Source organism: Tiliqua scincoides, chromosome 1, assembly GCF_035046505.1.
Source record: "Tiliqua scincoides isolate rTilSci1 chromosome 1, rTilSci1.hap2, whole genome shotgun sequence".
Classification (NCBI taxonomy): domain Eukaryota; kingdom Metazoa; phylum Chordata; class Lepidosauria; order Squamata; family Scincidae; genus Tiliqua; species Tiliqua scincoides.
This window is the reverse complement of record NC_089821.1, coordinates 252,244,512-252,259,817: the sequence shown is the minus strand read 5'-3', so window position 1 is coordinate 252,259,817 and position 15,306 is coordinate 252,244,512.

The window sequence follows — 15,306 nt, the reverse complement described above, 5'->3', positions numbered from 1 at the left end:
TCCAAGATCAAAGCACTGGCACCAACTCGACCTGATCCTCACCAGACGCTCCAGCCTTCCCAGCATCAAGATCACACGCAGTTATCATGGTGCTGCCTGCGACACTGACCACTCCCTGGTGTGCAGCAGAGTGAAACTGCAAACAAAGCGACTGTATCACACGAAAAAGGAAGGAAGACCTCGCATTGATACCAGCAAGACCCGGGATCAGAGAAAAGTGGAGGAATTTGCACAAGCGCTTGAGGAATCTCTTCCAGGCCCGGCCGACGCAAACGCATCCAACAGATGGGAACATTTCAAGAATACCGTTTACAACACCGCCTTGTCCATATTCGGCAAGAAGACCAACAAGGCGGCAGACTGGTTTGAAGCCCACTCTGAGGAGTTGACACCAGTCATTGAGGAAAAGAGGAGAGCTCAAGCAGCATACAAGGCCTGTCCCAGTGAGCGCAACCTGCAGGTCCTCCGAACTGCTCGCAGCAAAGTCCAACAGACTGCCAGGAGATGTGCTAACGACTACTGGCTCCAGCTCTGTTCCGAGATACAGATAGCAGCCGACACGGGCAACATCAAGGGGATGTATGATGGTATCAAGCAGGCCCTAGGTCCAACACAGAAGAAAATTGCCCCTCTGAAGTCTGCCACAGGCGAGGTCATCCAGGATCGGGCGCAGCAGATGGAACGCTGGGTGCAGCACTACTCTGAGCTATATTCCAGAGAAAATGTAGTCACCGAAGAAGCACTGAACAACATTGAGTGCCTGCCTGTGCTAGAAGAGCTTGACAGTGAACCAACCCTAGAAGAACTTCACGTAGCCCTGGACTCCCTTGCCTTTGGCAAGGCACCTGGAAAAGACAGCATCCCTGCTGAAGTCCTAAAATGCTGCAAAGAGATCATCATCACTGAGCTGCATGAAATCCTCTGTCTCTGCTGGAGAGAAGGTGGAGTACCTCAAGACATGAGGGATGCAAACATCATCACGCTGTACAAGAACAAAGGTGACAGGGGTGACTGCAACAACTACCGCGGCATCTCTCTCCTTAGCGTTGTAGGAAAGCTGTTTGCCCGAGTTGTACTAAAGAGGCTCCAGGTACTTGCAGAGAGCGTCTATCCAGAATCGCAGTGTGGATTCCGAGCCAACAGGTCCACCACTGATATGGTATTCTCCCTTAGACAACTGCAGGAGAAATGCAGGGAACAACGACAGCCACTCTTTATAGCCTTCATAGATCTCACAAAGGCTTTCGACCTGGTCAGCAGAGACGGCCTCTTCAAGATTCTCCCCAAGATTGGATGTCCACCCAGGCTCCTCAGCATCATCAGATCTTTCCACAAGGACATGAAGGGCACTGTTGTCTTCGATGGCTCCACATCAGACCCTTTTGACATCCGAAGCGGAGTGAAGCAGGGCTGTGTTCTTGCACCAACCTTGTTTGGGATTTTCTTCGCTGTCCTGCTGAAGCAGGCCTTTGGAACTGCAACAGAAGGCATCTATCTCCGGACCAGATCAGACGGAAAGCTCTTCAACCTCTCCAGACTGAGAGCAAAATCCAAAGTCCAGCTGAAATGTCTGCGTGACTTCCTCTTTGCCGACGATGCAGCTGTCACTACCCACTCTGCCAAAGATCTCCAGCAGCTCATGGATCGTTTTAGCAAGGCCTGCCAAGATTTTGGACTGACAATCAGCCTGAAGAAAACACAGGTCATGGTTCAGGATGTGGACTCACCTCCCTGCATTACAATCTCTGAGCATGAACTGGAGGTTGTCCATGACTTTGTGTACCTTGGCTCAACGATCTCCGACACTCATTCTCTCGATACCGAGCTAAACAAGCGCATCGGTAAAGCAGCTACCACGTTTTCCAGACTCACAAAGAGAGTCTGGTCCAACAAGAAGCTGACAGAACATACCAAGATCCAGGTCTACAGAGCTTGCGTCCTGAGTACACTTCTGTACTGCAGCGAGTCATGGACTCTTCGCTCACAACAGGAGAGGAAACGGAGCGCTTTCCACATGCGCTGCCTCCGACGCATCCTTGGCATCACCTGGCAGGACAAAGTTCCAAACAACACAGTCCTGGAATGTGCTGGAATCCCTAGCATGTATTCACTGCTGAAACAGAGACGCCTGCGTTGGCTTGGTCATGTCGTGAGAATGGATGATGGCCGGATCCCAAAGGATCTCCTCTATGGAGAACTCGTGCAAGGAAAGCGCCCTACAGGTAGACCACAGCTGCGATACAAGGACATCTGCAAGAGGGATCTGAAGGCCTTAGGGATGGACCTCAACAAGTGGGAAACCCTGGCCTCTGAGCGGCCCGCTTGGAGGCAGGCTGTGCAGCATGGCCTTTCCCAGTTTGAAGAGACACTTTGCCAACAGTCTGAGGCTAAGAGGCAAAGAAGGAAGGCCCATAGCCAGGGAGACAGACCAGGGACAGGCTGCACTTGCTCCTGGTGTGGAAGGGATTGTCACTCCCGGATTGGCCTTTTCAGCCACACTAGACGCTGTGCCAGAACCACCTTTCAGAGCGCGATACCATAGTCTTTCGAGACTGAAGGTTGCCAATACAATTATTATTATTATTATATTAGTATTATGAATATTAATTGTCAGGGCTATGCTGTGTGCACAACCCGTAGAGATAAAGTGCAGCGAAATACTGGCACCAGGAGAGATCCAGGACAGTCCCATGAAGAAATCACACAGACGAAGCAGAATTCCACCACCAAACTGTATTTACATATGATAGAAATAGCCGGTCTCACCAGCAGTGAAACAGCAAGCACAGTTCTTCAGATACACTAACACACATTCACGCTCTTCCATAACTCCTCACAACGACCCACGAGGGTAGGCTCTAGCAGCCTCCCTTTTATACCTCCTCTGACCAATCAGGTAAGGGATGACCTCATCCCCATTACCTCATCCTCTCTTGCATCCTCATGACTCTCTTGCATTATCCTCCCAAGATACATTGGTCCCTCTCCCACAGACTTGCATTGGGACTGCATAATCACTGTGACTCAGCACATTTATACATTTACCATTGGTCAGTCCAGGGTCACTTGGAGTCACTTGGAGTTGCACAACTTTGGGCCAACTTCGGCCAAGATGCGCAACTCCTTCACCTGGAGCAAGAAGCTGTGCACCTTAGAGCCCAAGCCTGTGTTGGTCTACTCAGAAGTAAATCCCACTATAGTCAGTGGAGCCTACTCCCAAGTAAGCGTGGCTAGGATGGCAACCCAATCCTATGTTTGTCTACTCAGAACTAAATCCCATTATAGTCACTGGGGCTTACTCTCAGGTAAGGGTGGATAGGATGGCAGCCCCTTTAGCCTTACTCTGGCCTTGGGCTTACATCTAGATACAGGTCCTAGGCTTTCAGGCCTTGCCAAGCTCAGGCAGCAAATTTTTCCCAGTTGTGCCAAAATATCCTGACATTAATAATGATACAGCATATCTTATGTGCCTAAGGAACCGATGCAGGAGGAGGGGGTGGGAGTGGCAGAGCCCTGCTCCACTGTATCCTATCCTCCATGTCGGGCTGCAAAGCCTGACACAGAGGTGCTCAAGCCTGTGCTGGCAAAATACCCTACACAGACTTGAGACGCTCCATTGCAGGGCCTGGGGTTTTCCTCAGAGAAGGGAACAAAATCTCCTTCCCCTGAGAAGACCTCCAGCGGCCCCAGTGGAGCCACTGGATATAGCAGTAGCCATTTTGCTGCTGCTACACCTGGAGATGGCACCGCATATAGGACTGGGGTATCCATCCCCTTTCCCACTGTCTTCAGCTCTCTGAAAACAGGATTGTCTCCATCCACTACTTTCCTGCTACTGTTTCTAAGAGATGACTTAACTGCCTTGCCAATTAAGAGCCTGATCCTGCTACTGGGCGGCACTCTTGTGTGCTGTCCTAGCAATGGCTGGCGCAAATGTTCCCTCCCACCTTGCCTAACTGGGTTGTGGCCTCTCTCCCTCCCTGTAGGTCCAACCCTTGCCTGTGATGTGAAGGACGATGGGTTTCATCCTGGCTGGGGATCGTAGGGAATGAACCAATCAGCGTATTCTGCACTGCTGCCTTCACATGAAGAACAGCATAGCTTTTGTTTACTGATAGGAAGGGTGGGGACATCTGGGGAGCATTTAAAAAGAACACACACACACACACACCGGAAGAGGCTCTGTTTTTTTTCAGTCAAGCCACATTGATTTTTACAGAAAAGATTTGAGGCTCAAGTCTTTTAGAGTCCCCAAAATGCTCCTGAGTGACTCAGAAAGGGGTGGAAACTTGTGACTTGACTTGTCAAGCCGTGCTGGATTTGCCCATCTCTGGCTATGAGCACAATGCTATTTTCTGAAAGCAACACAGGAGGGGGAGGTTTTAGAATGGAGATTTAGCCATTTTCTTAAGTCTACTAGATGCCAGAGTGGCAAAATTGTGGCTGGCAGCAATGACCAGAAAAAGAACATAATTTATGGGTTGCAGGAACCTCCCCTCCTCTCCTCAACAAAATATAGCTGTGTACAAAGCCCCAACGGCCTTTAAATTCAGCCCTAGTTAACTGAATTTCAATGAAAATAAATCAGATCCAACTAGACCTCCTGTTTTTATCCTCACCCTCACAATTCTCAGCTTCTAAGCAAGAGGAAGGCAGAATGCTAGCAAAATCTCCAGCATCTGCAGTTCAAATGACTTGAAGGTCTAACAACATGTGATGTGCTCATGTATATGACAGTGGCTAGATTCCATTTTTTAAAAATAAAATTGGGGGTGGGGATTATCAGCAGGAAAGGAGACGATGCTTAACACTTTCCTCGTCCCACCACTCTACAAACCACACATAGACATTCAAGGCCTCAGATACTTTGGATATTATAATTCAGATTATTTTATCCTGACATTCACTATAGTTAATATTGAAACAATTATTTTATTCTCAATTTCTTAGCAAAAAAGAGGAAGTGTCTGAATCTTCTGCTTGTCCAGTTTTGTTAGAAAAAGTCAATTATTGTTATCTAGGACCAGAGGTTGACATTCACTTTTTTAGCAGGGGGAGAGTAACTGGCCCTCCTCACCCCAGCACTGTCTTTTCTAGTGGCTGCCTGCTGGTGTTCTTTTGCATCTTTTTAGATTGTGAGCCCTATTGAGACAGGGAGCCATTCATTATTTGATTTTTCTCTGTAAACCACTTTGTAAACTTCTAGTTGAAAAGTGGTATATAAATACTGTTAACAATCTTTTTGAGTATTATTTTAAGGGGTAGGGTGTGTGGGCAAAACTCACCACTGCCAATTCCCACATGCCCTTAAGAAGCTGGAAAACAAACCCTTGAGAAAGGGTAGGGGATAGATTTGCTGAAGGTGGGAAAGGCCTCAGCCTCTCCTGTTGTGAACATGACTCTGTGAAGTATACTCAAAGAGTGTCATTCCCTATCATGAAGTATGGGGTTTGTAGTTTTCTCTAAACTGAACTTCATTATGCACCAGACCTGAATTCGGAGGGATCTGGGCTCAGCTCATCATGGTGGTGAGACTTTTAGCACCAGAAGAGTTTGTATTCCAAATGCTCCCAGCTCTGAATTTCTGCATTGTCACCATCTGTTGTAGACACATGTAAAATCTTACCATCCAACTTGTTTCTGGCAGGATGATACAAATTACTGGCTAGATGCCGGCTAGTACTTTGGGGCTTTGCTATTATCTTGTTCTGTTGTTAGATGTGATCAAAATTTGTTTTAACTATGTTCACATTCATTAGATTGGTTTACTGTTTGCTTCTAAACAATGCTGGAACCAGGTTGCTAGGGGAAAGGCCTATGCGGAGTCGCTGGAGGTGCCCCCTGCAATTCCACAATGGTGCATTGGGCACTTCTAGTGCCACCATTACTGAGGGTTCAGGGGTTGGCCTGGGCAGGTGGTCCCTCTGAAGCCCATACGTACATCTAAAGGTTGTATGCCAGTTCAAGAATTAGTTGTAGTAGAGAACTGTAAGATGATAAAATAAAATAAAATAAATACTAACTTTCCAACCACAGTAAATAGTGGAACATTGCGCTTCAGTTCATTTTAAGGCACAGAACAGGATGGGGTAGGAGAGTGTCCAGGACCCAAGAGAAGCAGGTTGAAAGTAGCTTTGAAGCTCATTGGGCCAGGTAGTCAGCCTAACCTCTCTCTCAGGTCATTGAGAGGATAAAAGGGGAATTTTGTATGCTGTTCACGGTTCTGTAGAGTCAAAGCTGGATGGATTGGATTGGATTGGATGGATGGATGGATGGATGGATGGATGGATGGATGGATGGATGGATTGATTGATTGATTCCTGGGCCACATAGTGTGAGTGTAGATTTCTGTCCAAACCCCTGAAGAATTCCTACCAGTCAGTACAGATAATGCTGACCTAGATGAAATGATGGCATAATTTAGGAGAAGACAGCTTCAGATGTCCATATGACAAAAATGCAATAATAATAATAATAATAATAATAATAATAATAATAATAATAATAATAATGTGCACAAAGGACAGAAGCTGAGGCTGTGTGGTACTTATATATATGCAGGTTGCGGCCCTTTTTGTGTAGCTTGATTCTCTGCAGGAAAGTTAGCCAGAGATGCATAGTTGATAACTTGGAGACAGGAAAGACCCAAGAGAATATGTCCACTGAGGTCTTTTAGCCCTTTTGTCCAGTCCTGATTTTCACCTGCTAATCCAGCTAACCTTGCAGCTGGTATTTCTGGAGAGGAGGCATTAACATCATGCATCTGCCCTGGTCTACATACAGTATATATAATTCCAAATGTGTTGAGCTTTTGTAAAAGTGTATCAGATTCAGACTAGAAATGCCAATGAGGTCATTTTTTATTCTGACACCTTCTTCCTCCCCCCATTCCCACGAAGTGATATGGTTGGAATCAGGCACGTTCTCACCCACACTGGCTGCTGGGGCTAATGCAGTTGGCGCTGCATCGGCATGATCCATCAAGTCCAGGCTGCAGCATATAAATCATCCCAGGAGGTTTCTGTTCTTGTGTTCAGACAATGACAGATTTGGTTTCATCTGGGCCCTGCAACCCCGTTGGCTTCCCCTTTCCCCTATGAGTGAAGAACCACAGCAGGCCCCGGGAAGAGCATTCCAGCTGCAGAGGCTTGCTTCTCCTTTTTCACAGCGGTCATAACCAACCCAAAATGAGAATCCAGGGAGGACATCGTGGCCTTCCAACCTTCTATGTCCTCTCATTGTGGCCACAGAGGCCTAGCCTAAACATGTGGCTAATCAGATCCTTGCTCTGTCCACATGAGGCACAACAGTTCTTGCCCAGACTTCTGGAAAGCATCTTGACACGCCATTCATCACAACTCATTTGGTTCATTTGCATGGACTCCTGAGTTGCTTTAATTCCATAGAACCAGCTACACATTACACACTTGCATATGTAATATTCCTTTGACTTTTAAAAGGAAAAACAGTGGTGGCCGTGTACACAGTGTTAGTGGGGGCTGCTTAACTTTTTTTCCTTAACCTTTCCCCTTATTTTTCCCTGAAAAAAAAAAAAAATCCCCAGTTTTCTGTTCCTGATTGGGGGGGGGGCGGGGAGAGGAACAGGGCCTTGAATCCTTTCCCTTGCATGTGGAAAAGCAGCTGGTGGGTACAAGTTTGAGCTAAACAAGAGCCTGGGAAGAAAGCATTGTTAAGCAGTTTCTCCCCTTGATTAGAGCTGTGCTGAAAACTGAAACCTCTGCAGATTCTTTCCCAATTTCCACAAAATTGTTGTGGAAAGCTTACATGCAGCTGTATGTAACATGTAATTTGGTCCTGACATGCCACTGATTGGACATCCTATTTAGTGCATGAAACTAGCTTCTGCGTTTCTATTTATTCAATTACTGGGTTTCTCAACCTCAATAGCTGCTCCCACTGCCCTTTAAAGACCCCTAAACAATGATTTATTTAATCTTCTTCTTCTTCTTTAGCGTTTGTCCCGTGTGGTGGCAGGGTCTGCTATTTTGCATCAGAGTCTCCATTTCCTCGGTTGCGGGCTTGATCTGGGTGTAGGCGGGTTATTTTTAAGTTGCTGTGCAGTGTGTCAAGCCAGCGCTTATTCAGTTGGCCCTTCAGTCGTTTTCCATTGACCTCCAACTGAAGGCCCTTCTGTGCCAGTGTTTCGCTGTTGGCGTGCAGAACTTCGCTGTACCATTGAAGCTGGGCTGCTGTCAACATGTCGGTGATTGGAGCAACGCCGGACCACTGCTGATGAGTTATTCAACGATGATTATTTAACGATTTATTTAATGATTTATTAAACAATGATTTATTTAATGACTTATTTTTAATTGTGGTGATCCTGGGCTTTTAATGTTTTTATTATAATTTTAATGTTTTAATATATTTTTTTTATGTTGTCCCTTGACTTGACTGTTAGCCGCCTTGAGTCCCCTTTGGTATGGGAGAAAGGCGGGATGTAACTCAAACAAACATCAATGTTTATCTCCCTTGGCTCCTTTCATTGTCTCTTGCATAACATTGTCCCTTGCTTAGAAGAAATAATTCTAGGCAATCAGATCCTTAGAGATGTGGATCTCCAGGAAGATGGGGATAGATGTGGCAGCAAGTGTTGTTTATACACAGTCTCCACCCTGTCAAGAGGGTTGCCGTGGCTTGACTTAATGGGAGCCAGAGCTGAGGAAGTAACTCTGTGAAAACAATTCTAAGCTAGTGACATCAAGCATGGAATAGAGCTTGCCACTGTACTGTTCATTATTTATATAATATCTGTGATTTAGAAAAATACTCTGCACGGCTTTTTACTAGAGATGGGATTTTTCAGTGATAATGAAATAAAAACACATAATATCGCTTTCTGCACAGAAATCTGTGAAATTTGTAAAAAAAATGAAACCATTCTCTAATATTTCTACATATTCTCTACATGCATGTGGCTGCATCTGTTGACACTATATCACCTACCTAGTACACTTTAAAAGTGATTATAATTTATAATTATAATTTCTAAAATTGTACCCTTAGAATAAAAGCCCATCACATCACTTTCTGCACTTCTAATTTTAGAAAACACCAAAATCCGTGAAAAAATAAAACAGTTTTCACCCAGTTTTCAACTTACTACTTTTATTCACCCAACAGCTCAGTTGGGTGCATTCACTGATGGAGAACTGAGAAAGGGACATAGCTACTTGCTCAGGATGATGCACATCTGACTATAGAGATTGAACTTGAATCCAGACCCGGACAAGACAGGGCTATGCAAGCTTTTCCCTCCAAAACTGCTCTCAGTGCCTGAAACCGACAAACAGATGTGAAATAATTGGGAAGAGAGTACCAATGAGCCAGGGCCGGTCCATCCTTGATGCAATTGAACCCATTTGCTTTGCGCGGTAAATTGGGGCCTGAATGGAGGGGTGGCAGACACCTACCACTCCATCCCCCCACACCACTGCTGTGGAAAGAGCTGGCCTCCTTACTGGCCCCTTCCTCTGCTCAGCTCCCTAAAGCAGGAAATGCCAGAAGTGCTCCCAATTTGCACTGCATTGCCTGCCTTGTATAAGGAGCCTGTGCAAAGGAAGAGTGCCTTCCAGTCCTTGGAGCTCAGTGATCTCAGCTCCCTTACCTTCTTCCACCAGCTGCTTTAAAAGAGGCTGATGGGGGGAAGGGGAAGGTCTCTCTTTCCTCCGCATGGGCCCTTTAAACAAAGGAGGAAATGCAGCGCACGCTGAGAGAGATCCCAGCATGTTTCAGATTTCCTGGTTTGATTCAGAAGAAGGAGCTGCAAAAGGAGGGTAGGAGGTGGCAGGGCTGTGTGCTGCCTAAGGCCCCGCTTTGAGCAGGTGCAGAACAAATTCCTTGCGCCACTGTGTAGCCATTTGGATTTGTGTGCCATTTGGATTTAAAATCCAAATAAAATCTTGGATTTTGCAGAAGAGTTTTCAATACATGTGAGTGAGTGAGTCTGCCATAATTTTGAAGCAAGTCATTCCTGGCACCCTTCATTTTAGAAACCAATCATCAGAAATAAAATCTCTGTATGCATGCACACCCTGATGCTTGTACCTACTCATATGAGCACCAAACCAACACTCTATTTACTCCTGCCTAAGCAGGTCTCACATGTGCAAACACTTTGCTTCTGTGCACCACAGAATGCCACACTTCTCAAATCAATGATTTCATCCTGTACATGTTCAACAAAAGCAGGTGCAATGGAACTTACAGCTCAATCTTATGCATGTCTACTCAGAAGTAAGTACCATTATAGTCAATGGAGCTTACTCTCAGGTAAATGTGGATAGGATTGCAGCCTTAACCCATTTCTGCCCAGCCCACAGGTGTACACATTAGATCGCTGTTGCATAAATGCAACGTTGGGCAGAAATGGCCTAATCCCAAGTGCAGTGCTGCCTGAATCTCCCTAGGGACACCTTTGCGTTCTTTCTCATTATACCTGGGAGGGGCGTAATTCCTGTGACACATTTGCAGTGTGCAGTTTCCATACTAAGCCATCATTTTCTGAAGGAGGAGAAGAGGCAGATGACTTAGCAGGCTGGCTCTCACCTTTCAACATGACTGGAGTATTTCCTCCCAAATGATTGCTGTCTCTTTGGGAAAGCGTGGAACCCAGAACAGTTCCAAGGTCTCACAACTTTGCCTGCTCTCAGAGCCGCCAGCCAGGAGAAGCTGGATGCATCTAGCTGTGGCAAATGGCTGACTTAAAAGTTTGACAATGCTTAATATTTTGTGTTTGCTATTATTAACAAAGGAGGAGAAAACGAAAAAAAAATGCTCTGGTTACTGGAAAAGGTGCGGGGTGGGGAGTGAGGAGTGCGATCATAAATTTTGAGTTACCATAAATTTCTGCTAAAGAAATTAAGTAGGCTCAAGTTTAATCACACACACAAATCAAATATCAAATTTAAACCAACGAATTACAGAGAGTCTCCTCGCAGTCACTTAGCATTGATAAATTAGTAATGTAATATTACATTATTCATATCCTTTCTCTCCCCCTCCCCCTCCTCCTTAGGACTGTAATGATATACTGTACACAGCAGTGATAATTTACTTAGGCTGAGTCCATTCATTTAATTATGCTGCTAAACTTGGTAGGCCAATTGGTCATCATGAGAGTTTCCAGGCAAGCTAATCACAAATATATAGAACATGTCCCTTATTGTCCCCAGCGGCTAAGTGCTAAAATGCTATTTAGTACTCAGAAGGTTAATGTCCTGCTTATGTAAATTGTCCAATTTAACATTCAGCAGCAGTATCATAAATTCTGGCTCCAGGATTTCATTAAACGTATGTTCAAACTAGTTGACCTTAAAGGTTAACAAGCACAAGTTAAACAGGACAATTATTTAACTCACTTCTTATCAAGAGACTGAAGTGCTCTAGCCATTTAATAGTTCTGCATACTTCACAATTAGAATTCTTAAAAGGTCCCTGATAAAGCTGCAGGTCATGAATTTTCATAAGGATGTCAGATAATAACTATTTATCTGTGCTTGTTTTTCTCTCTTATAAACTTAAACTTTGATCTTAACATTCAATTAGAAACAATTCCAGTGAGACGGACTAGGTGACTCAAGGATCTTGCCATCACATTAATTTGAATCTAAATTGCTCCAAAGAAACATGGTATCTGCCATGTCTCTCCACCAAAACCGGCTTGGAAGTTAGAGGAAGTCATCCCTGTGCAACACAAAATAAACTCCATCTCTGCCTTCTGGGCTGGACTCATTACTAAATGCTGGCTGCACCATTATGTCGCCCAATACCATTTTGATTACAGCTGGCATCATTATCTAAGTCATTGGTGTAATTAATCGATTGACTGAACCGGAGATTTAAAATGTGGATTTTAAATGGATATTAATCAGAGCTGCTCTCCTGTTGTGTGCTGGTGACATTGTTGTAAACCAGTGGTTTTCAAAGAGTGTTCGAAGGAAGGCTGAAGTTCCTTGGATGCATATCAGAGGTACCTAAAAAAAAGATCAATAGTGAGAAAATTTGAAGGAAAGCATGTCCACCAATACCAGACTTCCACTTCAGTGGATAGTATAGGAGGGTGTTGAGTGTGCCCTAGGTCACCTAGGGACTCAGCAAATCTGGTCAGTGAGTGAGCACTTGTCCTTGGGACCTATAATTTTTTGCTATGCTGGACAGGGGATTTGTGGGACTTGAGTTGATGTGGAATCCTGGGTTCCCTGACAATAAAAAATTTGAAAACCACTGTTGTAATTTAAACAGTGCAAATTTCTTGATTTAGGAAGTTTTGTACTACTGCTCTTTCTATATTAATGGTATTCATTTCATGTTTTTCATAATGGGTTTCATTGTTTTTAATTACTGCATTTTCACTGGAAGTTGCCTTGTTCAAATTATCATGAAATGGTGTGATGGAAAAAATGATAGTGATGATTACGATTTGTCCTTTCAAGCAGGATCTGATTCATAGAAATAGGTGAAAGAAACTATCATCAAAGACCTGCAAGATACTGAGATAGTGAAATTGTAACTTAATTGTTTGATCAGTTGGTACAAAGCAAGATAGCCAATTCATTAAAGCTACAATCCTATGTACACTTATATGAGAGTAAGTCCTATTCAACTCAGACAGCCCAATCCTATTGGAGACTGGGCTGTTGTACACAGCCATTTATGACAGTGGGACTGAGTTCTGCTCTCGTAAAATGGCTGCTAACAGAGTGGTAGCAGGCATGTCAATGGTGGGGGTGGGGAGGGGGCAAAATGTGGTGGTGGGAACGAATGGTGGCAGGAGCTGCAGGAGAAGGTGGATGTGGTGGCAGTGGCAATGGTGCACACTGGATCCTATCCTTTTTTACAGCTTTTCCATCCCCTTTCCTTGGACTTGCACCAGCTACAGAGCTGGCGCAGGTCTGAGGAGACCCACCTGACCTTGAGAATCAATGGTAAAGTCTTGGAATTTATGTATGGTGCCTGGTGGAGTAGGGGATCAAAGCATGGTGGCACTTCTTTATTTGGGAGGAGGGAAGTAGGGCTTCATTCAAGTACCCCCTCCAACTGCAGAATTAATTTTCCTCTTTCTTATGTCCTTTAAAATGAGATTTAGGATATCCGTCTTGGTATGTACTTCACTGTCACTCAAAAAGAAAAAGACATTATGACTGGAAGAACATGCTAGAAAGTGTGGGTTGTTTAAACTTTAGAATGGGGGCATGACTTGTTAGCATAGATGGTTTATTAAGCAGGGGTTGGGTGACCCTTGAAGATCACTTCAAGAAATGTGGTTGCAAAGAGTAGGAAGAATTTATTTATATGAATATGCTGTAAGTCCTACATGCTTACTATCTGGCTGGAAAGGGGATCTTGGCGAGGACAGACACACAGACACAGACACAGACACAGAGTACACAGACACAGAGTTTTCAGGAAAAAGAAATCCCAACATCCTATGCTTAGATATCTGTTCTGTTAGTAGCAATAAGGATTCATGCATCTTAATTTAAATCTTATTAGTGGAGAGTCCCGTCCCCCCCACCTTCAGTGCTCTATTTTTCTTGTTGTCTGCCCTTCCGAAATATGAATAGTGGCTGTTTCTGGAAGCACTGGCAATATCCATAGCTACTTATGGCACAAGCGATACATGGAGACCAGCCCCGCTGCTGACATTTAAAATCCCAGCCTCAGTGCTTCTAAGAGCAACAGGTTCCAGCTATAGCTTCAGGGGTGCATTAAAATGGTAAACAGGTCTATGAAATCTCAGGAGCAGGCACTAATGAGACTCCAGGAAAGTCAGAAAAAAATCCTTGCCTTTCAAGCTCAACTTCACAATGTACTGTATATGTTCTTTATTATCAGATAAAACAGCAATGGCCAGCAAGCCGTTTTTCAGTAATAAATCTTTCATACTGTCTTAGTGTTTAAGAGGCAGGAAAGAGGAATAGGAAGGAACAGGAAGTAGCACTTTTCAGAACACTTGTTGGCATCCTTCAGTCTCGGAAGACTATGGTATCGCGCTCTGAATAGTGTTCTGGAACAGAGTGTCCTCTCCAGTGCGCAAAGCCTGGGTAAAATAGGTATGGAGGATAGACTGTTACCCATGCAGCAAATCCCCCCCTCCACGTCGCTGAAATGGTCCAATGGAAAGACAGAAGCCAATACAGTTGGTTCCAGCAACGTCGCAGGAGTTGCCAGAACGTGACTGTGTTCAGCCATGAACTGCCTCAGGGACTCCGGCTCCGGATTTTGCCTCGAGGTTGACTCCTGAAGCCTTTTCCATAACTGGATGTAGCCACAAGGAAGTGGAGGTTTGGGATCAGAGTTTTCCTTCTCTCAGATGAGCTGCCTTCCCAGGCTGACGAGTCTCATCTACCCGGTGGCTGTTCAGTCGCCTCTTACGACAAGTACAGCCAAACTGAGGGCCTATTCTTATCCCCAGCCCTCAGGGGGTATTATTTATTTTCAGAACAATGACAAAAAAAAAATGTCTAATCACTTTCAGAAGCAGTTTGCACATCTTAAGTTTGGGTTGCCAACTGATCAGGAAAAAAACCCAGCCAGGTAAAGTATGGGCATGGAGGGGGGCAGCATTGGTTTGAACCAGTTACCAGAGAAGCAAAGGCAAAGCTTGAAACTGTTTAAGACCCAAAAGAAGATGAGGAGAGCCCTGCTGGATCAAACCAAAGAGCTACCTAGTCCAGCACTCTGCTTGCAACATTAGCCAATCAGTTACAAAAAACCGACAACCGAGATGCGGGCATTCCAGCTGGTGGCAGCTCTCTTCATGGGCCAAAATCTCTCCTTCCAACATTGTTGCCTAAGATCAGGGTCTTTGTGGTCCTGGTGCCTTGGTTGTCCATCTCACTCCCCTGGAGGTTCACATGGTCCCCATTCTGCAGGTTTTCCAAACATGATGCCTTTCCCAGGAATGCTTGTCTGTCGCTACTGATCTTATGCACGGGGAACCCCTCACAAGCTCTTGAGAAACTTTCAAAGTTTGAAAAGAAAAAAACACACATTCTATTAACAAGGCAAATCAAAGTTGTGTCAGAGACTGACAAATCCTTCAACTATTTTAGTGCAAATATTTTACTGCAGTAGGTCTTTACTGATCTCAGATAAAGCAACCAAGAGTCTAGTGGGGAGACACCATGGGTGAAATCCTGAGTTCATTGGAGGAAGGGTGGAATAATAACATCTGTTGTTGTTGTCATCACTTGTGTTGTGGTCACTGCTTGTCACACTGGCTTCTGGGAGGGTCTGGTCAAGTCCGGGAGGCTTGAGAATGTTTGCAAATGGATACTTGCA